Source organism: Ursus americanus, chromosome 26 (assembly GCF_024610735.1).
Source record: "Ursus americanus isolate L20-20 chromosome 26, mUrsAme1.1.p, whole genome shotgun sequence".
Classification (NCBI taxonomy): Eukaryota; Metazoa; Chordata; class Mammalia; order Carnivora; family Ursidae; genus Ursus; species Ursus americanus.
In genome coordinates, this window is record NC_142152.1 from 29,836,497 (window position 1) to 29,859,685 (window position 23,189).

The window sequence follows — 23,189 nt, forward strand, 5'->3', positions numbered from 1 at the left end:
AATTTTGTTTTAATGTCTTCAGTAGAATGGTGCCATTTAGTTCAGCTTTTAATGTGGCCTTAAATTGCTATTTTATTACCCTTGTTGACATTCTGGAAGCATGAAATTAGCAAATCACATTAAAGAAGCAAACAAAAAAAGCAAGAAACCTCAGCCTAGTTAAACAATGCCAGCATAATCCACATATTTGAATAATGTTCTTACCTTAAAACACCAAGCATATATTTATTTGAAGGTTTCTTTTTCCATAGCCAACGAATTAGTTTTATGAATAATTGCATATTCCATTACATTGCAAATGTATGCACTCACGGTGACCTTGAAAGATGCTTTGTGTTGTGTGGGAGAAAGAAGATCCTTTGTAACTCTTTCTGCTTCCTTCTGAGAAATGACTCCTTTTGACTCCACTTGATGAAAGCACCCTGTTCTTAAAAACAATACTTAGTATCTTTACTGCTCCACCCAGAAGGCCCTTCCTTCTGTTACAACGGTGATGATTTTATTTCAAACAAAATCAATTTTACAGTTACAGAGTGAAAACGGTTTCAATCAAGATATCTGTATTCTGTTATATGGACCCACCTTGATACACTTAGCATACACATAGCTTAGCCTAGCCTACCATAAATGGGCACAGAACACTTACATTAGCCTATGATTGGGCAAAATCATCAAATGCAAAGACTGTTTTATTATAAAGTGTTGAATATCTCATGTAATTTATTGGCTATTGGACTGAAAGTGAAACCGGAATGGTTGTATGACTACAGAATGATTCTAAGTGGGTTGTTCAACATCGTGATCGTGTGGGTGAGTGGGAGCTGCAGCTTGCCCCCACTGCCCAGCAGCACGAGAGACGAACTTCCTACTTATCACCTGCTGGGGAAAAGATCTAATTCAAAATTCAGCGTGTGGTTTTCACTGAATGCCTATCACTTTCATGCCATTGTAAAGTTGAAAAACTGTGAGTCAAGCCATCGTCGTAAGTGGAGGACTGTCTGTAATTCAAATGGAGCTAATTATGCATTTTTTTCTTATCAAACTAAAAGTGTTAATGTAAAATAAATTAGTATCTTTACCTGCTCTCGTCTTATTAAATAAAGGAGGCAGCCTCAAGTATTCATATCAGCGGAGTGTGATGAAGGGCAGGCTTTTAACAGTACACCTTTTTATTTTTAGCTCTTGGACATCCAGGTCTCTTTCTACCAGTGTACTAATTTCATTATGAGAAATTAGCCCTCCCTCATTGGAATTAGGCTGGTGAGGCTGTAATTAGAGTTTTTCTTCCTCTTCTAGCCAGGGAGTGGAAGAAAAACTCAAACTAGGCTAATATGATGACCTTGTCATTAGCTTTCAATTCTGAGAAGATCAAAGGGACTGAAAATTCTTGGAGTTCCCTTATCACAAGTGACATCAGTGTTTTCCAGAACATAGGGTCCAGCCTCCTGAGGCTGGAAGCCTATCACTTCCTACGTATGTGACATTAAACAGGGAGCTTAGCCATGCTGCCTTGGTTTGCTCATTTATAAATGGGGAGAATGACAGCCCCAAACTCATAAGGTTGTGCATGATGAGGACTAAGGAGCTAATAGATGTGAATGCTGAGCAGTAGATGTATGTTGGCTATTGGTATTATTTTTGCACATCCTAGCAGTGCTTCCCGGACCATTTTACTTGTGTTTGGTGGCTTTTTTGGGGGGAAGGGGTGCAGGACAGGGGCTCCTACTTCCCAGCCTCCAGCTCTGCCTTGGTACTTCTCATTTCCAGGGTGGTTCTCCATTCTATTGATTCTGAGTCTCTGGTGATCTTCCAATACATTATTTTGTGTTTAACTTGGAGTTATTTTCTAACAGTCACAATCAGAGAATCTTAATCTTTTCTGATAGATACTTACATCTACATGCAGTTTCTTTCTTTTTTTTTTTTTTTTTTTTTTTTTTTAAGTAGGCTCCATGCTTAGTGTGGAGCCCAACACGAGGCTTGAACTTACGACCCTGAGATCAAAAACTGAGCTGAGATCAAGAGTTGGACGCTTAACTGACTGAGCCACCCAGGTACCCCAACATGATGTAGTTTCTAAACAGATTCAGCGCAGATTATAAGGTGTTAATGTCAAAAAGCCAAGCCATAGAAATAGGCAGATAATGAGACTGATGTTCCACCCCTCATGGTAAGATATATATGAAGTCCAAATATTAGAAGTTGGAAGGTATTCTTTCGGTTAAGTTGTCCACAAAATGATTCAATAAATTATCAACCACAATCAGCAATGTAGTATATTTCTTTTGCAACAAGTAACTTTGACTCCATGAGATGTATACATATATACATTCTCTTGGGAAGAGTAATGCAATTAAGGTTATAAAGTGTTCTTTCATCTTTTGGGTCCTATACTCAAAGCAGGAAATTAAGACTTTAATGAGGACCCGAAGGAGAAGAGAGAAAATTATTAGAAGAATGAAGAAAAGCTTATATAAGAAAAGACTAGAAGAAGTGAGAATTTTCAGAACAGAAAAGTAAGGCCCTATAAAGTGCTGACTTTCATTACACATTGAAGATTATTTTATGAAGGGTGACACATGTCTCCGTCAGATGTATACTAAGTGATTTTGCTTGTGAAATAGAGGCTAAACAGTACAAAGACTTCATAGACTCCACATTTTCTGAGAAATAGAAATAAAGAATCAAATAAAGTTTGGAAAATTTGAAATATAGTTCTTTCAGAATTTCTTATGGAAATGAGGATATGACAAGGTTTGCCTCAAAGTGACCCAGGGACCATAGACGCTCTAAGTAATTCATGGATGTGGCAGACTAGATTTCGGTCCACCTGCCTCCGTGTCAAAGCTTTATTATTTAAATATGTCTACCAAAAATTCAAGGAGTTTTGCCTCACCAATGCCAAGTTCAGGCCAGGAAAGAGAAATTTGGAAGAGCTTTAAGCGCCCATTAGCCTCATCTTGAATTGGCCCAGCAAGTGGACAGAGGAACGTTCCAACTCACGTCCACCAAGCCAGCAGTTTGGTGATGCTTTGTGCTGAAATAAACAGGGCTACAGATTTTCATTCTCATGGACACGCTAAACAGCAAGATTTCATGCGTGTGAAACGGTTTTAGTTGCTTTTAATTTAGAATGTCTCTAAATTAAATTGCCTCTTCTCTTCATTGGTATCTTCACATTCCATAAGAGAATTGCCCATTTTAACTTTAAAGGAAATAGAGCAACTTGACAGATTTGTAGTATCGATTGAGAGAAAATGAAGGAAAAGAGGTTATAATCCACATTCTACTGCTAAATGGTTCTTATGATTTGGAGAATGGTCTGAGATGTCTGTTCAGCTGTGTCCTCTGGAAAACGAGGACAGTAATGAAGTCTTCATCTGCATCACGTTTCGTAGAGAGTTACTGTGAGTAATCGGAATACAAAGGTGACCAAATCTTCTAGTCTCATCTCATACAAAACCCGAAATATAAGATAAATAGGATTCACAGATATTTTTTAGAATAGAATCATTATTTGTGCTGATGATATAAAAATTTAAAGTCTAGAATAAAGACTTCTTTTTACAAATACTTATATAGTATTTCTAGTCAACTTAAAATATTTCATTTCATCATCATAGCAATGTGAGTCAGGCCTTACTATTATTATTATTATTATTATTATTATTATTATTATTATTATATTTATTTTAAAGAGGTATTTATTTTAGAGAGAGAAAGAAAGCATGCACAAGCAGGGGGAGAGGCAGAGGGAGAGACAGAGAGAGAATCTTCAGTAGACTCTCTGCTGAGCAAGGAACCCAACACGGAGCTCAATCCCACGACCCTGAGATCATGATCTGAGCCAAAATCAAGAGTCAGGGGCTTAACCAGCTGAGCCACCCAGGCACCCAGGTCTTATTATTATTATCTGCATTTTACAAATAAGGAAATTGAGGCCTACAATGGTTGAGTAACCTGTCCAATGGTACACACTATAATGAGGACAAGTCAAATTTGAACACAGAAATACCAGCTACAAACCTTGTGCTCATAACCACTATATATTCTGTCTCATTGGAACATTCTTATGAGCAGTATAAGCCCCAAAGAAGGGAAGTTAATCCAAGAGATGCAGTAAAGTTTTGACCTAATGCATATCTTTTCTAAACAACTAAGATTTCTTCCAGTGTGGTGCTCTACTCCTCACAGAGGAGATGCTGAAAATATCATAATGGGTACCTTATGTGAGCAAATCATGTCCAAAAATCTCTTCGAGGGCTTTTTCCTCCAGATGCTCATAGGGCTACTTGTACTCCTATCTCCCAGAAAATAACAAAGTCAAGATGGTCTGCTATTTGCAGTTGAGTATTTAAATTGTCAAGTTCTAAGTGACAAAAATGTTCTTTCAAGAAGTCTGTTACAGCTATTGACATTGTAAGCCAACAATCCAGGTTGTTGTCCAAAGCTTACATCAGGTTCAGGAACCTGAGATTTTTTAGATCAAACAGTTATGTAATGGGGATGCGCAAAGCAACCAGAGGAACAAAAAGAAGGAAGACAAGTCTATGGGATATGTCTATGTCTAATGCTAGAGTATGGACAATGACCTTAGGTGAAAATAACTGGGTTGAATAAAATCCAACCATGGGTGTAGTTGGGTTACATCACAAAGCACTCTTAAGAGGTCTTCCTAATTATCAACTGCTAATATTCTAGGAAAAAACCACAAAAACAAAACAATGTATACCCAGTTCCGCTTTATAAAATTATTTTGTACCACCTTACTGAGAAGGACTAAGAAAGGTAAAACTATATTATAAATATAGACTTCTGAGAAACTGTCCATCTCAGAAAAACAGAAACCATTGAATACTAGGAAGATTGGTTCTGCAAACACAATTAGATCACACTACTAAAATATATATATATATATATATATATATATATATATTATTAAGTATTATACACACAAGTGCTTTTCACTCAGGAATTTAGGGGAGCAAGGGTTTGAGATGTTTGATTCCTTTTTCTACCTACAGTGTCTTATGCTATGGAGATCCTTCTGGATATAGATGACATTCAGGACATATGGTCAGCCATTTATTCTGACTTTCAACAAATATTGACTAAGGGTTCTATGTTAGATATTGTGCTAAAGATGGGATTTATTAGGAAGTGTACAACAACTTTGTGGGGCCTATAGTCTCAGTAGAGAAGAGGGATATTTAAAAAAATTAAATTAAATTGAAAAATTTGGAAAATATTATGAAGGAAAGGGGAGTTTTCCTTTGAGGGTAATTGGGGTGTGAGGGCAACACTGGTGGACTGGGCAGGCTGCTGTAAGTGATGAGTGACAGCTTTCTATTCTTGAATATTTCCCAGCTCAGACACACACTACCAAGTAATTAAGCAATATGACCCACTTAAAGGAACACAGGCATTAAAATTAAGCAGCCAAGAGTTTAAAAACAAGCTGACAAGGTTTAGGCACATCCTTTTACCTCCTTGATCACCAGTTTCCTTCTGAGTAAAATGGAATCAGTCCTACCTTGAAAGGTTGTTTGGAGAAGTACAGTAAGGTCAAGTATTCAGTACATAGTAGGAACTCAATGGATCATAGAATTATACTTGTCATTTTTATTACTGTCAATTATAGCAATAAAAATGCATTTGTTAAGTCTTGGACTACCTGCCTCTTTAAGGATGTAAACATGAAAATCTTTAAACTAATAGATAAATGTATACTGGTAAAATTGTATTCACTAACAATTACTGTAGGGGATACAAAAATATGGAAACTGCCATTGATGTAGGCTGTTCATTGTACAATATGAAAAATAGGGAGACTGATGGTTTCATTGGGAAGTTAAAAGACAAAGTAACTCTGATTTCAATACTTTATTAAGCTCTGTGTTAATTGTCTGTGAAAGTGTGGACATGAAAGATAATGTGGTTGTCATCACATAAGTCCCCATGTGATTTCATGAACAATTTCATTGAAATAAAACATTTCAATCAAGCCTCATTCATTGATCTGTGCACAAAAGAAGCCATTGCAGCTATTCTCTTCTTGAAAATTTCCATCAGAGAAACAAATTCTGGCAACTTCTCTGAGTGAGCATCATTCCAAGATGAAAATTAGTTTTTTGTTTTTAAAGCATCCGGCACTTTAAAGAAGAAATCTGTAAATTGCTCCAGTCAAATATTTACCTTGAGGTTTAGAAATTAACTTAGGAGGATTAGGAGTGGGAATTTCAAGAGTTTTGACTTAGAAATATGAACTACCAAATGTTTGATCCCCTTTGGGATGGGACAGAAGACCAAGGACTTGGTTGCAATTGATCTGGACACTTGAGCTGGTCATGAAATTAGAGATCTGTTTGGGGCCAATCTTGGGCATTGAGGAGTGATTATCAGGGATGAGTTCCGAGCATCTGCACTTCTTACAGGAAGAGTAATGGGAATTTGTTTAAGTGTGGTTCAGGATAACCTGCTCCAAAATTACTCATGGAGTGTCTTAAAAATTCCAGAGCCTAACCAAAAAACAATGGAATTAGACTCCCTAGGGTTAGATTCCAGGGATTTGCTTTGTAACGAGCTTTCTAGGTCATCTGTATGCCTTCCAAAGTTGAGTGGTCGACAACCTGGGCCTGGGTAACCAAATCCATCGTGTGCAATAATACCTCATCCAGGGATCAGAGGGAGCCGGTATATGATAGTGTTTGGAGCAGGTTTTAGAAAGAAGAGACTGGGGAGATTTTCCTCAGCTCAATAGCAAGCAGCTTCCTTTGAAACTCATGTTCACATACTGGGTGGTTAAGTGTCCAGGCCTGGAAAGGCAATGGTAAACTAAGAAAGGTTTTCACCCAGTTATCTTTCTTTGTCTTGCATATGTATGAAATTCTATCCCAATAGGATACTAATAAAGTTAATGAGGAAGACTTCATTCTGCAATAAGGTCAAGATTGTTGCAATAGGGGAGAGAGATTGAGCTCATCCTCACTGAAACAACAGGCAATGTTTTTAAATGCTTGGCTGTGTTAGTGAAAAAGTACTGGATGGCATTAATGGGGAAGTGGCTCAAAGGGGTCAGGCCATCTGCATTCGCTAGTTATTATTTATGGAAGTTAGACTTCTAACCTCCCATGGAAAGTAGGAGACAGAAGCCTATCTTTCCCGATTAGGATGTTTCAAAGGAATGGCTCCCATCCCTTTTTTGTTGAGAGAGACTCTCTGCATTATAGAAGATTTACATTTCAAAGGGGCAGAGAGAGAATTTACAACTGCAAGTTTTCTAAAGTAAATGTTCCAAGAAAAAGAAGTCAGGGGTCTACAGCCAGGAAGAAGCCTATCTAAAGTTTAATCTAGCAGGGGAGAGAGTTAAGGTCATCTTGGTTGCAGGGTAGAGACTAGGAGATGCTGTTTCCTTAAAGGCACATTCTGTTGTTCAGATTTTTCTGGGGGTGAGCCTGGCTTCAATCGGTACCACCCATTTTCCTTTTTGTGTATCCTTATGCTTCTCAGAACTAGGACCCCAACTCTTTGATCACCAGTATGTAGCAGTGACATATGGGAATATTTCACTTACATTTGCTTCTTTGGTCTGTTTGGATCTAAGATTGTTAAACATAGAGACCGAATATGAAATAGTAATCATCCTGATGTTCAAATAAAATACATACTTTGCCTGGTAGAGACTAGTGACTGAGGTTTTCCATTTTCATCTGGAAGTTTGGGAGGATAGGTACATACTGGATCCTTTTTTTGAATTTGTGGACAATGATCTATTAAAGTAGATTCTTGGTTTTTGATTATTTTTGCATCTCATAATCACTGACATGCCGTAGGTGTCACTTTTGCTTTGGAAGAACCTAGAGCTGAGTGTGGGCAGGAGACTGACATTTAGAATTAACAAAAGGTATATTTTAAATCAAAGCCCATCATACTTTACTAACATTAAAAATACAGGTCCCGACTGCATATTTTCTTTTTTCTCATATTTTCTGATACTGCATTTTTCACCCTTGCCACTCCTGAGTGCTGTTACCCTCTACTCTTTTTCAAGTGTTTGCATGTAACAACACCCTTGGCACTTAATGTGAAGTGCTGTCAGTTCTACAAGGTGCTCTATGCCTGTTCCAACTTTCCACAACATCTTGCAGAAATCAATACAAAGCCGCCAGTTTGTTAATAAATCTGCAATTAAGATGTAATGAATTTTGAATGAGAAATGATTTCTTTTAAGTGGACTGAGAACTATGCATTCATCGTGAAATGAGAGAAGGGCAACTTGACTTCAAGTTGCTCTAGCTCTTTGCCTCGTCTTATGCTTTCCACAATCTTGGAATTTGCAACTATGAATTCAGTATATTTCTTCCTACCCCAGGTTCATCTAGGCAAGAAATACTTGGTGGATTAAAGACAGCATGAATTGGAGAACATTTTTAAAGGTCAAAAGGTAAATTTAATTATTAAAAAAAATGTCTCGGGATACTTTATAAATCTGAGAGTTAGTTTATCTCCACCCTAGACAAGTCTTAATTAAGGTAATTTTATTCTTGTGTCTCTATACTAATTTTTCTAGGAACACAAATCCCAGCCCAGTCTTTAATTAAGGCATCAAATGTTACTGATTATTTTCACAGCTTAGTGAATACTGCTTAACATTTATATCCTTCTATAAAAAGGGCAGGAGAGGATTTTCACATCTCTGGAGCATAATGTCATTTTATGGGTCCAAGACTAAGTGCTGTCCTCCTTAGCCAGCCCGAGAAGAGCTACAGTGCATCCCATTCCAAGGGCCAGGGGATGTATTCCCAGATCTTCCACTTCCTCTCCCACACCACACCAGTCATTAAAGTAATTCAATTCTGTACTATTAACACAACTAGCTGCCATCTCCTCTACTCCCTCAGTTCCTCCTTTTATTTCATGATTCCTAAAATATTACCAGAATCTCCTCATAAGCCTTTTTACCTTTTATTCCACTGAACTCCAACTCACCATGCCACTCATCTTCCTAGCGCACATTTCATTCATCCTTCCTATTCCAGACATTCAGTAGCTTCCCCTAATCCAATAGATAAAGTTTGACATTCAAATCTCTCTTCACTTGATCCCAGCCTACCGTGCTGACAATGTTACCTGCCGCCGCCTTCAATTAAACCACTAAATAAAGAGCTGCTCCCTGCCATCGCCACCTGTGGCATCCTTCAGCGTCATTTTGTGCAGGTCTAAACCATGGTTGTTCTTCAATTCTCAAAGATGTAACCTGTGATACCTTCCCCAATGCCTCCGCCATGCTATGCCAAGCCCATCTAGAAGTCATCTGTCCTCCTTGGACTCCCTGTAGAATTTTAGCTGCCATTTCCTTGATTACACTAGCATTTTGTATTGTGGTTAGGAATGTTTTCTTTCTCTTCATAAAGTATAAACTCCTTAAAGGAAGGACCATGTCAGATTCAGTTTTCTTTTGTTTGCATTCAGCCAAGTGTTGGACTCTGTATTTTTGACGTAGGAGGTCTTCAATAAATCTGAGCAAGTCTTCAAAGAAGTATTGATACACAATATAGTAAACTTAGGAAATGTTAGTGTTCTGTTGGTTATAAGCTCATCTTCCTGTAATCACTGATGTTACTTTATCTGTTAACTCTAACTTAATAATAATTAATTTTGGGGAGCATTGCTTTTATATTATAGTTCACTTTATTTTTTTAAGATTTTATGTATTTATTTGAGAAAAAGAGAGAATGAGAGGGATGGGAAGGTGGGTGGGAGGGGTTGAGGGAGGGGGAGAAGCAGAATCCCCGCCAAGCAGGGAGTCTGACACTGGGCTCAATCCCAAGACCCCAGGATCATGACCTGAACCGAAGGTAGATGCTTAAGCCACTGTGCCACCCAGGAGCCCCTCAAAATTCACTTTAGTATTAAATCAAATACATGCCATGACCTTAATCATTAAGCATTCCTTCTAGTCCCGTCACTCTCAAACCCCAAACACTCAGTTGCCTGAGCAATTTTCAAACTTAGGTTAACATTCTAGCATAAACCACTGGAGCCACATCGCATCTCAAGAACTGCAACACATTCTAAACATTCTAAACATCACTCCAAAACATTCTAGAAATATTCCAGATTGTAGTAGCCCCAATCAGATCTCCTTATGAGGATGATGGAAGGACTATAATTTCCAGAGTAGAGATCTATTCACATAACTCTGAGCATTGACTTCTCTCATTCAAAATGTTTTCTAATATATAAATAATGAAAGTTACATTTAAGAAGGACCAAAGGTGTTAGGGAGGGATGCCATTCAAAAGAAAATGTCAGTTTCTTGTGGCTGGGATAGAATAGGTAAATCTGAAGGGGATGATTTATACTGTCGATTGCACAACCATATCAAATCATTTCTAAAATATAATAAACTGTAGTTAAGTGCAAACCTCCAGTTGCTGACCTCTTTATTACCTGATTCATTGTGCTACACACACTTGGGAGGGAAAATGAGTTCATCAATCAGAAGATAATGTTTACCAGTGCAGAGCTTTCTTCCGAGCTGATGACTTGCTATAGCAAAAACACACAAATAGCTTTGTAAGCTTCCCCAGCGTAAAGACTTTGCCATTTCTATAAGATCCACAGGCAAGCTCTTTTTCATTCTAAATACCTAACCTTTCTGCTAATCCAATGTGACCAATCGTAAATGCAGAAGGACTTGAGCAATTCAAGGTCTCCAAATGTATTTGAAGTCGAAAGCTCTTGTTGAGAAATTTCCCCAGTTCTATTGGTACAGCATGCTCTATTGAGCTGGGTGATCATTTCCTTTAGAAGAATGTTCCTTTTGAATTAAAGTAGGCACATGCCTTTGATTTTGAATATTACCATTTTGTTACATCTAAAAAAGAAAGGATTTTTGTTTTTTATTTATTTATTTATTTATTTATTTATTTATTTATTTATTTATTTATTGGGGGGGGGGGAAGAAGCTCTGAAGATACATCCAAGCATTGGCTGCCTTCAATTCAGAAAAGGTCCCACCCAATTAGAATGTAACTATCTGGTAAGAATCCATTTGAGCCTTCCTAGCCCACTCCCTGCCTCATCTTACTTCCCAACATTTGTCTAAAAAACCCAAATAGCTCCTAGATTAACATTTCTATTGTATTATTTTTAATGGTGTTCCTTCATTTCTTTACCTTTGCTCAAAAAACCATTACTGTTTTTTTCTTGTTTCAGAAACAAGATCCATACTACATATCTTGGCACTCTAGATCCCCTTAAAACCTTTCTGAACCTCAAATACAACCCCTGTACTGCAAGGACCTGAGCATCTCTCCAAACTCATTTTCCAAAATAATTTACATCAATTCATACCTACCACTGTTCTCTCAAACAGGCACTTAACCTTTCTTTTATCCCTGTTATGTGTGCCTTCCCTGTACGTGCAAGGCCTCCATCCTTATTTGGATTGTAAGCCAAGGCTCAGCCTCCTTATAGCCTCAGCCTGAAGCTGAGGCTGGCCCTTAATGAGTATTCAAGGTCATGATGGTAGAGCTGTAAGGTTAATCCTTCTTGCAGGGAACACAAGATGAAATAATCATTTGGTATATCATTTCACTTTAGACTCTAATGTGTATGTGTGTATGGGAATAGGAGGTACAAGTTTCAACCCAATTGAAAAAATATTTCAATTGTGCAGCATAAAGCCTAGAACTTTGGTATTTGTTGTAGCAAACAATACAGGTTGGCACCAATGCTCTTCTGCTGCCTTCTAGTAGAGCTAAAAAACGGAACACTTTTGCAGACCATATGGCTTTGGAAAGGTTTTCTGAGGTGTCTGGAAAACTGACTTTCCTCTCTCTTCCTGCCTTGAACTTGAGGGGATAGATCTAAGAAAGCTATTCTGTGATCCTCTCTAGGCAGCCAAGAGACACAGAGAATAGCATGAATGCCAGCATTTATTTAAGCTGTTGTTGGCGATGTTTTGTTTTACTTGCAGTCAAAAGAATATCTATCCGATGCAGAACATAGCTATTATAATTATTAGCTATTCTGGCAACAGTTCTTGTCTGTGTCAGAACTAATGAGCTATGTACAGAGCAAAGAACAGTTAACACATTGGTACTTCATGGACGCATTATCCACATGAGAGCCTGCATTAAGCACATACATCTATTGTAAATGAATCACTCGTGTTTCAGAAATTTGTTTGAATACCAGAAAAATGGAGTCTTTAAATATTTTAATGTGGGAAAAGGAATTTGCGAGTTGGAAGACATGATTTTGGAAGGATTTAGCTGAAGTATATCTATAGCTAGTGTTGCTGAACATTAACTTTGTGCTAGATAAGCAATAAGCCAGATACTTTTGAACATCAATATATTTACTTCTTTCAACTACACTACATAGTCAGTAGTACAGACTTCTATACCAAAGCAGAGAGTACTCAGGAAAGTAATTTGTTCAAGGTCAAACAGCTAAATAGTTGCAGAGGTGGGAATTAAACTCGAGTATCTTCAATTCTAAATCTGTAATCTTAAATATTTTATATATTCTCCCACAACATAGTTTAATTCAGCGAATTGAAAATATACAAAAATCACTATTTATAATTTGAAATCTTTTTTCTGGGATTATTAGCTCCAAAATAAGCTATTTCAAAGCTCTTTCATTCATCCAATCGATATACATTTCATGATGACTCTGTGCATATGCTAGGCCCTGGGAATGCAAGACTGAACAAAATACAATCATAGTTTCTGTCCTCAACAAATATACCATTTACTAGGAAAGGCAAATGTTAAGATAAACAATAACTATTAACATAGGTCTTATGTGAGAAATTGGAGGTCACATATACCTATTTAATGTCACTAGACATTCTCCTGAGAGTTATCTAAGCTGAGATGCAGAGGATGAATAGGGGCAGGCAGCCTAAAGGAAAAAGTTAAGATCTTTCTCGGCAGGGTATATCTTTGACATTTAAATGAAAGAGTGGATATAGATAAGACTTAGAAGTCAAATCACATTAGGACATGAGGCTTTAATAAAGAATTATTTATTTATGTGCTTTTTTAACAAAAAAAATAGAAGTTATTGAAATAAGCTTTAAGTGTCAGAATACCATGATCGGATTTGCATTTTGGAAAGGTCACTTTGGCTTATGGTATGGCAAATAAGTTAGAAGCATTTGTCTGAAATCAGCTAGAGTTTCCATTCATTTGAATACCTTTCTCAGGTTAGCAGTTCGGAAGCATGTGCAATATCCCATGTAAGAAATGGTGGCAAAGTCTTAACTTGGCTGTGACAAAAGAGTGTAGAAATGCTAGTGTCTGCGGATACTCTCTGTAGCTGGTAGGATTTGGGAGACAAAGCAGCCATTCTCTCTGTCTGATGCAGAGGTGATGCTTTAAGGGAAGTGTCCACGCAAGAAGATGGTGAAAATATTTGATGAAAAGTTTGAGGATGTTAAGGTGCTTTTTAATTGTATAATGTGAGTATCCTTGTATAGAATGTAAGGATTGGGGACAAAAAAGAGAAAAGAGAGGTTCAGTAGAGGGTAGGTCAAATTGAAACAAACAAACTGCAGTGGTTTGGAGATGAGGGTCTAGGGGGGTATTGACAAGTTCCGGGGTTTTGGATTTTTGCCTGTGAGCTTGGGAATTAGAGAAATTCCTGATGAATGGATTTGTGATAATTTGAGGTTGGAACACAATATCTTCAACAGGCCCTTCTTGGATGAAAGGCACAGAAGTCCCCCAGGGTCTCACTGTGTCTTCCTCGGTGCCCCCCACCCCCACCCCCGCACTGGCAGCTGTGCCAGGTGGTGGCACCCTTATGTTCCTTGGGTTGGTCAGCTCGTGCAATGTTGGCCAGGTGGAGAGGTACAGGTAAAGAAAAGAAAAAACGTGAAGAGAGGACTTATAAGTACAGTTCCTACCTTCATGCAATTGGAAAGACTGGGAAACTTTTATGACCCATTTTCTTCTCTTGTTTCCTATTGCTGATTAGCTGGATTTTTTTTTCTTTTTCTTTTTAAGTCATGGCCTGGGAACAATTATATAATGTTCCGAAGTGGGCCCCAAGTTTTGCAGTGTCTGAAGGGCAGCAGAGGACAAGATGTCTTGATCCCTACATTGATTGAGAATACAACGTCTTTGCAAATGAAAACCAGGAACAGAGTCTAGAAGAAAGGGCCTAAGTCACAACAGCAAAATATCACAACCTAGAAGCCTGCGTACCTGTGATATATGGAGCCCAGTTTGAAGCACTCTAGACCCATGCTGTCTGATAGAAATAGAACGTGAGCCAGAAACGTAAGCCACATGTGTTACCACATTTTCTAGTAGCCTCATTTAAAAAAGTAAAATGAAATACTTTTAAGTTTGATTATAATACATTTTATTTAATAGAACATATTCAAAATGCTATCCTTTCAATGGATAATTAATCTAAAACAATTATTAAGAAAATATTTACATTAGGGGCATCTGGGCAGCTCAGTCAGTTTAGCATCTGCCTTTGGCTCAGGTCATGATTTCAGGGTCCTGGGATCAAGCCCCATGTTGGGCTCCCTGCTCAGCAGGGAGTCTGCTTCTCCCTCTCCCCCTGCCTCTCTCTTTCTCTTTCTCTGTCTAACATGAATAAAATAAATAAAATCTTAAAGAAAATATTTACATTATATTTTATTTCATACCAGGTCTTTGGAATCTAGTGAGTATTTTATCTTATTTTTTTTTAATTAATTAATTTATTTTTTGGAATCTGGTGGGTCTTTTAGAGGTCTCAACTCAACATCAATTCAAACTAGCCACATTTCAAGTTCTCAATAACTGCACGTGCCTGGAGCCTACCATAACGGACAATTCTTGTTTTGTGTGAATTGTCAGAATACTAAATTCAGAAAATATTTTATTGGTTTTGATTGTTTTGAAAAAATTTACAAATATACACATGATGCTTCATTAATAAGAAAGCTAAAATACATGAGTTTCCCTCTCCAGATTTATCTATATAGAAAACTTCAGTTATTTCTATGGACAATGAGCAATTGATAAGCATTAAACTAGGATGCCGTAAAGGATTTTATAGTCTAATTTGGGAAAAATAGATAAGCATGCTAAGTGCTATATTAAGGGCACCAGATTGATTCAAGGGTACGTGGGGTGAAACAAACCCAGGCTAGTGGGATCGTAGGTAAAATTTAAAAAGCAGTATTGTCAATATTGGATTATAATTCCTACAGGTCAGATCATGTTACTTCCTTCTTGCTCAGAACTTAAAATTCAAAAGTCTTAAAGTGGCCAAGAAGGCCAGAAACAATTTGCCCTCCTGAAACTCTCTGACTGTCTCCCTTTCCATCCCCCAACCCCACCACCTTGAGCTTACTCTGATTAGCCAGGCTGGTCCCTCACTCGGACTTCATTACACTAAAGGTATACGCACCTCAAGGTCTTTCTTTGCATGCACTCTTTCCTCTGCCGACAACATCATCCACTTGGGTAGCCAAAAGGCTTCTTCCTGCATGTCTCTGCTCAAAGGCTCTATATTAAAGAGGCTGCCCTAAACACCCTAGTTAAAATAGCACCTGTCACTACACTTTACCTTTCTATCCTGCCTCATTTTTCTTCATACCACTTAATATTACTATAATAGTTCATTTTATGGATCAACTTGGCTGGGCCAAGGTGCCCAAATATTTGATCAAATATTGCCCAGGATGTTTCTGAAAGGTGTTTTTACAAATAAGTTAACATTTACATCAGTGAACCTTGAGTAAACCTGTTATGATGTGGGTGGGCCTTGTTTAATCAGCTGAAGAGCTGTATAGACCAAAGACTGACCTCCCCCGAGCAAGAGGGAATTCTGTCAGAACACAGCCTTTGGACCCAGACTCAATTCCTCTCTGGATTTCCAGCTGGCTGGCTGGGCCCAAATTTGAATTTATGAAGTCTCCACAGTGTTGTGAGCCAATTTCTCTGGAGAACCCTGACTAATACAACCACCTAACCTACTTGACTTTTTTTTTTTTTAATTGTTTATTTGCTGTACTTTTCCCCCTACTAAAATGTAAACCCATGGGAGTGGGGAATTGTCTGTTTTCTTCACTACTTTATTCCCAGCATGAAGGAGCTGAAGGAACTCAATAAATATTTGTTGAGTTGTTCAATACATTAATGAATAAATTCTGCTCACGTTGACTGCTTTGAGCAGAATAATTCTCAGCAAGCAGCAATGGATAGGATCAGCTACACTGTAATAAGAGATCTTACAGAACCTTAGTATCTTGCCTTTTCTAAGACTCATAAAAGAAAGAACATGTTTCTTTAAATGGGGTACCTTTACCTGATCACTACTCTTTTCTAACAATGCTAATAATGATTATATACCATGCTGCAAAGAAAAGATCCCAGGAATGCATGTTCACCCCTGAATGACCATATCCTTCTGAATCTCAAATAGAATGTAACAGTTCAGCATATGTTCAATAAACATTAGCAACAATCCGTAAGCTGTCAGACAAGGGGAAAAAAAAAAGGCAAGGAATCAAAGCTTCAAATGACCCTGATACCAAAATTTCCTTCACTGATTTCATCCCCAAGAAACACAATAAGGACTTGACTAATGATGTGTCTATATGTATCGTGCCCATTTAAAGGGATATGTTCACTTAGTTATTAATGCTGTTATTGGGGGTTTTTTTCCTTTTCTCCATATCACTGGAACTCAGTTACTATATCTACTTCAGAAGCTAATGATTTCATCATGCATTTTTTCTCTCCAATATAAGTTATATTTACACATACGAAAAAGGGCAAATAGACATATTTGCAAATACACGCACACAAAGTGTGATTCATATGGCTTTATGGAACTGTTACTGTAGAATCATTTGCATATGGGAATACGAATTGTTAAAACAGAACAAAGACATTGCAAAAAATTAACATTCCCATTTTAGTTTCTTAGTCAGAATAAAGGGAGTACAGCTTGTGGAAGGGAATGGAACATTAGTGTTGAGAGCAGGGGACTCGGGTTCTAACACTGCCAGTGACTGAGACCTGAACTGAGGGTCATTCTAACCACTGTGGACTTCCATTTCCTCAAACTCAAAGTGAGAAGATGCCTTCCATCTCTAAGACACTCTTTGATTTCATGAAATAAGTAATCCGAAAATGCTGTATTGAGGAACTGCTCCTTTTTGAAGAACACCCTAAATATCACATGGGCTAGAGAGAAAAAAAAATCATCAGGAACAACTTTATCCAAATCTTTCCTTTTGGAGATGAAGACTTTCAAGAATAGGAATTTTAGGGACACCTGGGTGGCTCAGTGGGTTAAGCGTCTGCCTTTGGCTCAGGTCATGATCCAGAGCCCTGGGATCAAGCCCCACATTGGGTTCCCCACGTAGAGGGGAGTCTGCTTCTCCCTCTTCCTCTGCCCCTCTCCCTGCTCCTTCTATCTCTCTTTCTCTCGTTCACTCTCTCTCTCAAATAAATAAATAAAATCTTTAAAAAATTGGAATATTTAGTATGTGTGTGAAATTACATAATTAGCTTCCCAGAGCCCTTGGTTTGTAAGCCAGAGCTCAAACCATATGTCCTCTGATTTCTAGAAATGAACCTTCATCTATTTATTTCATTCTTTCCAAAACTTTTTTGAATGGTGAAAGCTTTATTCCAAGACCTTCACATCTTTTTAAACAATTTATGTTATGGAAGGCCCTGATTTTTTAAACCCTTGGTTGTCAGACTATAACAACTGAAACAGAAAGCTGCAAAGAGTCACTTGTAAAATTGTCAAATCAAATCTGAGTACAGACAAGGCTATCAATTCCCATTTGCATATAAGCCTACATCTTAGAAATAGTTTTTCAGGAGGTAATGCTTCATGATGAAACTCCTCCTTCTGTGTCATTTTCCATTTAAAAATCTATTTAGTTGGGGGGGGCGCCTGGGTGGCACAGTCGTTAAGCGTCTGCCTTCGGCTCAGGGCGTGATCCCGGCGTTCTGGGATCGAGCCCCACATCAGGCTCCTCCGCTAGGAGCCTGCTTTTTCCTCTCCCACTCCCCCTGCTTGTGTTCCCTCTCTCGCTGGCTGTCTCTGTCAAATAAATAAAAAATAAAATCTTTAAAAAAAATCTACTTAATTGGTAGTTAGTTCCATACTTCTTTAAAAATATAAATATATTTTAAAGGAGGGTCTCTCAGGTTTAACCTGGCTAGTTCAGTTAGAGCGAAACACTTGAAAGGTTATTTTGTCCAATGGGATAGGAAGAAATGCAATGTCGATTTCATCTTTTATGCCCCTTAGTATAATAAAACCTCTTAAACTTTCTACTGTTGATTTATTGTAGAATTTTATTGCAGAAGAAATATTTTAGTACATTTCACTGAAGCCATCCATCTGTCTACCTTACTAGTTCGCCATGCCTTGCTGCCCATGCTTTTGAATAATTTTGAATCCATATAAGAGCTTACATATTCTAAGGTAGTGCTGCCTAAAAGAGTGTGAGAGGTATAGCAACACCAACATACTCATCCAATCTCCTCCATGCTTTCCGCATGAGGCCTCCATGAAACAATGATGCCAGGTTGATAACTGGAAAGAGAATCTATGAAAACATGGAGAAGAAACTCAAATATGAAAGAGAGGATGAAAGACACAGATACATACCCAGAGGCAAAACTCTGTGGAAAGAGTGAAAGAGAGAGCTAGAAAGAACACATTCATTCATTTATCAAATAGTTATTCAGTAATTAATGTAGGATGGGTACTACAAAATAATGGGAACCCACAAGAAGGTATGATGAGCGTAGTAGAAAGAAACATCTATGTCCTGTCGGGGAGGTTGCTATAGGTTTCACAAAAGAGATGGTATGGGAATACTCAATGAATAGAGACATAGATATAGGTAGATGGAGGACACTTGAGGCTTAAGCATTTTTAAAAACTAATAGTAGTATTAAATAGGAAGGTGACTTGTTCAGTTGGCATATTCCATTTGCTTAAGAATAAAAGCCAAGCATCAGATGAGAAGGTGAAGTGGTCCCGGTCCTAAGTGGTAGAGTATCCACAGTAGTTGTAAAGCATAGAAATGACACCATCAGATTTCTTGTTTAAGAATCAAGGACCAGATATGGGGCAGACAGGCAACAAAGAGACTAGATAACAAGGTTTTGCAGTAGTCCAGGAAAGAGTTATTGGGAATGTCAACAAAAGTTTTGGTGGTGGGCACAGAGTGGAGGTAAAGATTTGGGCAGGAGATGATACTGCATCTCAGGTGTCATAGACTATCACTGTACCATTTGTCTGCCACACTACGCACGTGTGCCGGGATAGAACATTCGGCAGGACTAACGCTTCCCTGAGGCAGCATACAGCCCCTCGTTAAGGGTCTCTAGGGACAGTTGGCTGACCTCAGTGAAAAGAATTCCTTGACATCCCTCTCCCCCATGCAACATTCTTCCTAGCCTTCTTTACCCCTCCCTATAAAAGAAATTTTCTTCTTGCCTGACGTTTGCAGATCTTATGGTTAGAGTGTTCTTCTTGATACCACAGTCTCCAAAAACCCTTTCCAGTAGCCTCTACTTTATTTGCTTTTGATGGTTTAGTGATTCTTATTTGTTCAGATTTCAAATTGTCTTTTTCTTTTTGTTCCTCCTAGCTCCTCTGTGTGCTATATATTATGCCTCTGGAATGTGGACTTACTTTAAGGAAAATATTTCCTTTAGCATCTATTTAAAATACCCTCATTTTCAGATAGTATGTCTATGTCAAAGCAGAAGTTGCAAGGCGTGAATGAAATGATACATGTAAAGCAGTCAGCACAGGGTCTGGTACAAAGTGAGCCCCCAATAAATGTTGGTTGATGTTATTGTTACTTTTCTAAATGTTATTATATAATGCAGATCTTAGGTCATCATTTTCTCTGGGAAAATTCTTTCTTTTGCTCCTAACACGGAAGATAAAATTCAAATTCCTTAACATAACACGCATGGTCTTTTATGATGAGGATCCTATCTACCTATTAGCCCCATCATGGAATGGATGCTTCACGCTTTATTGAACTTCCGGGTCCTGCAAATAAGGCTTCCTAATCTTGCATATGGTCTTTCAACTTCCTTAAATGCCTTACCCCCAATTAATCTGGAAAACAATTTTTGCATATTTTAAACTGTAACTAAGTATCAAAAAACAAGTCTTAGATGACCCTTTTTAGAGATCATTTTTTTCTTTTTTTTTAGTATTTCTGTAGTTAGGATCATTATAGCTCATTTAATTATAAATACAATACTATTGAATAAGCATTTCCATGTAATTAAAGTATTTTATAAACATACTTATCACCGGTTCCATGACAGTTCATTTTATGTATAATCTATAATTTATGTGACTAATTTAATAGTGTTTAGCTTTTTGTGTTTTATCTATTTTCTGACTATTATGAATAAGATTATGGTGAGTTTATGTACATATACATTTATCAACATTTTTGGTAATTACCCCATGCTTTCATTATGTTCATAGAATCATTTGCCAGAACCAGATCACTAGATCAAAGTCTATAAATATTTTAGAAGTTTATACTCCCAGAAGTGCATGAGAAAGTTCTGTTCACACTGCATACTCACCAACATTGCATTGGTTCCTTTTTTTTTTTTTAACCTTTTGCTAATTTATTCTCATTCTGTAGCCTACTAAAAACAATAACAGGAATGATTTTTGACCACCAGTCATATGCCAGACTTAATAGGAAATGAATTTTTTGAATTATATATGTAATTTTCAATGTGATGTTTTAAATGATTACTTAATCATCATATTGGCCCTCTTTTTTGAAATAGCAGTTCATATCATTTCCTCATTTCTCTAGTTGGGTCCTGATATTGTTTTTATCATTTTGAAATGTGAGCCTTATCCAGTAAAATACAAATCTTTTGCTTTCCATTCTATTGTTGGCATTTTAATTTATTTAATTGTATTTGAATCTTTTATTTATGCTTACAATTAAAGCAATTAATGCTTATTTTCGAAATTTTGTAGTATAATATATAGTATAATGTTACTAGCTAGATAATTAAAAGTATCTGCAAACCCATATTTTTTCATTTTAATTACTTAACATTTGGAAAGTAATATTTAATCATCTTTCCAACATAAGAATTTACCACATTGTCTAGATTTCCTTTGTAGGTATAACATATACATTATACGAGAATAAATAAGTGAATATTTTGTTTTTTAGCCAAATCACTATATAAGTGAATGTAACTTCATTCTTATGTTTATCAATTACCCTATGACTAGGCATTTGTGTGAGTACATTTGTTTTATACATGTTTTTAGATGATGTTATGATAAATATCCTTGCATTCAAACATTTATTTTCTGATTATATCTTTAGGTGAAATTTTGGAAGACTGAAATATGAAGGGATTTGTTACAGAGATTGGCCTTGGGTGATTGTGAGAGCTGGCTACGCAGTCTGCAAGCCTATTATCTGCGTGTCCAATGTTGGAGCTTGAAGTCTGCAAGGCACGTAGTCAGAAAGGGAAAATGGATATAAAGAAGTGGGGGAGAGCCAGCGCAAACTGGGACACACAAGCACCAGGAGAGGAAGTATCCAGTGAGTCTGCTTCTCTGATTTAAACCTCACTAACATTCAGAAAAAAACAGAAATGCAAGAAATATTATGACAATAATGAAAGCTAACTCTTGCATCGCATTTGCTATATCCAAGCACTGTTGTAAGTGCTTAATACATAATAAAATCTCTTCTAATCTCCATAATAATAATACATAATAAAATCTCTTCTAATCTCCATAATAATAGCCCTACAAGATCATGACTACTATTCTCCTTTGTATCCATGAGAAAAATTTAGGCATAGAGGTATTAAGTAACAGCTAAAGGATACTTAGATAATATGCTTGTATCCTAGAAAATTTCAACAACGAAACAAAATAGTGATACCTTCTTTATTATGGTGTTTTTGTTTTGTTTGTATTTGTTCTTGGGTCCCTTCCCACCTTCCACCCCCACACCATTATCAAAATTTGATTGCAGGTGAGGATCAGCTGGAAGGCATTCTGAAGAAGACTCAGAGCCAAAGGCTGGAAAGGTCTATGGTCATTCTGAATTTCCAATGTGACCTCCAGCAACTCAACTTGCTTGAGTTTTGCTTTCCTTATTGTTAAAACGTTGAGTGATTTACTGTATTGGCTCTGTGGTGTATTTATTCTGTAAGTGTTGTTGTCTTTAGACATTTGAATTTAATCTCAAATTCTGGAAGCTGTTTTCAAGATGAAGAAAGCTGCTTCGTGAGGTTGTAAAACTTGAAAGAATGAGGGTAAGAGGGGGAGAAGGAAGTCTCTTTTGCGCATGCATAAAAGCACTCATTAAGCTTTAGTAGATATATCTGAAACTGCTTTATCTCAAAAGAGACAGTCTATAGAAAGAGGGTTAAAACAATCAAAAACAATTTACTGTTACTTAACACAGAATAATACATTTAATTTGTCTTGAATGCAGAGAAGCAGCTAGACTATAAAGAACAATAAGAGTGTAGAAATCCAAAGTGATGCCTGGAGACTCTAATTCAATAGATTGGGGTGAGGGTCAGGAAATCTATATTTCCGAAATGTCCAGATCCACCCAAGTGCAACTGATTTGGGAGCCTTCACTCTAGGCATTGTGAGGCTCAGAATCTTGTAGTTAGTGATACAAAGGATTAGACTTATAATTCAGAATAACCTCTTTTTGCCATATTGGAGAATGGATTTGAGTGGAAAACAGAAGAAAATCTGAACCACCTCATAAACTAAAGATTTGTAATATTTTCCAAGGAAATGAGACAGAGCAGTTTCATCCATATTTCCAAAAAGAAATTAAATTAACATGTGAAACATAAATACATTAGAGTTGATTCTCAAAATTGTGCAAATATGTCTTTACAATAATCTCACTTTACAACTGAAGAAGCCCAGGCTTTCTGTCGCAAAGATTTGCCTTCCCATGGAAGACTTAACGGCTTCTTCGTTAGTGGGAATGTTGTAGTCAGAAAACCTAAATCCATACATACTACGATGACATTGAATTTTATGTTCATATTGGCTTCTCTCACTTTGTAATATGCATTTGAGGTTTCACCATGTTTTTTTGTAGCTTGATAGCTCATTTTGTTTCAGTGTTAAATCATATT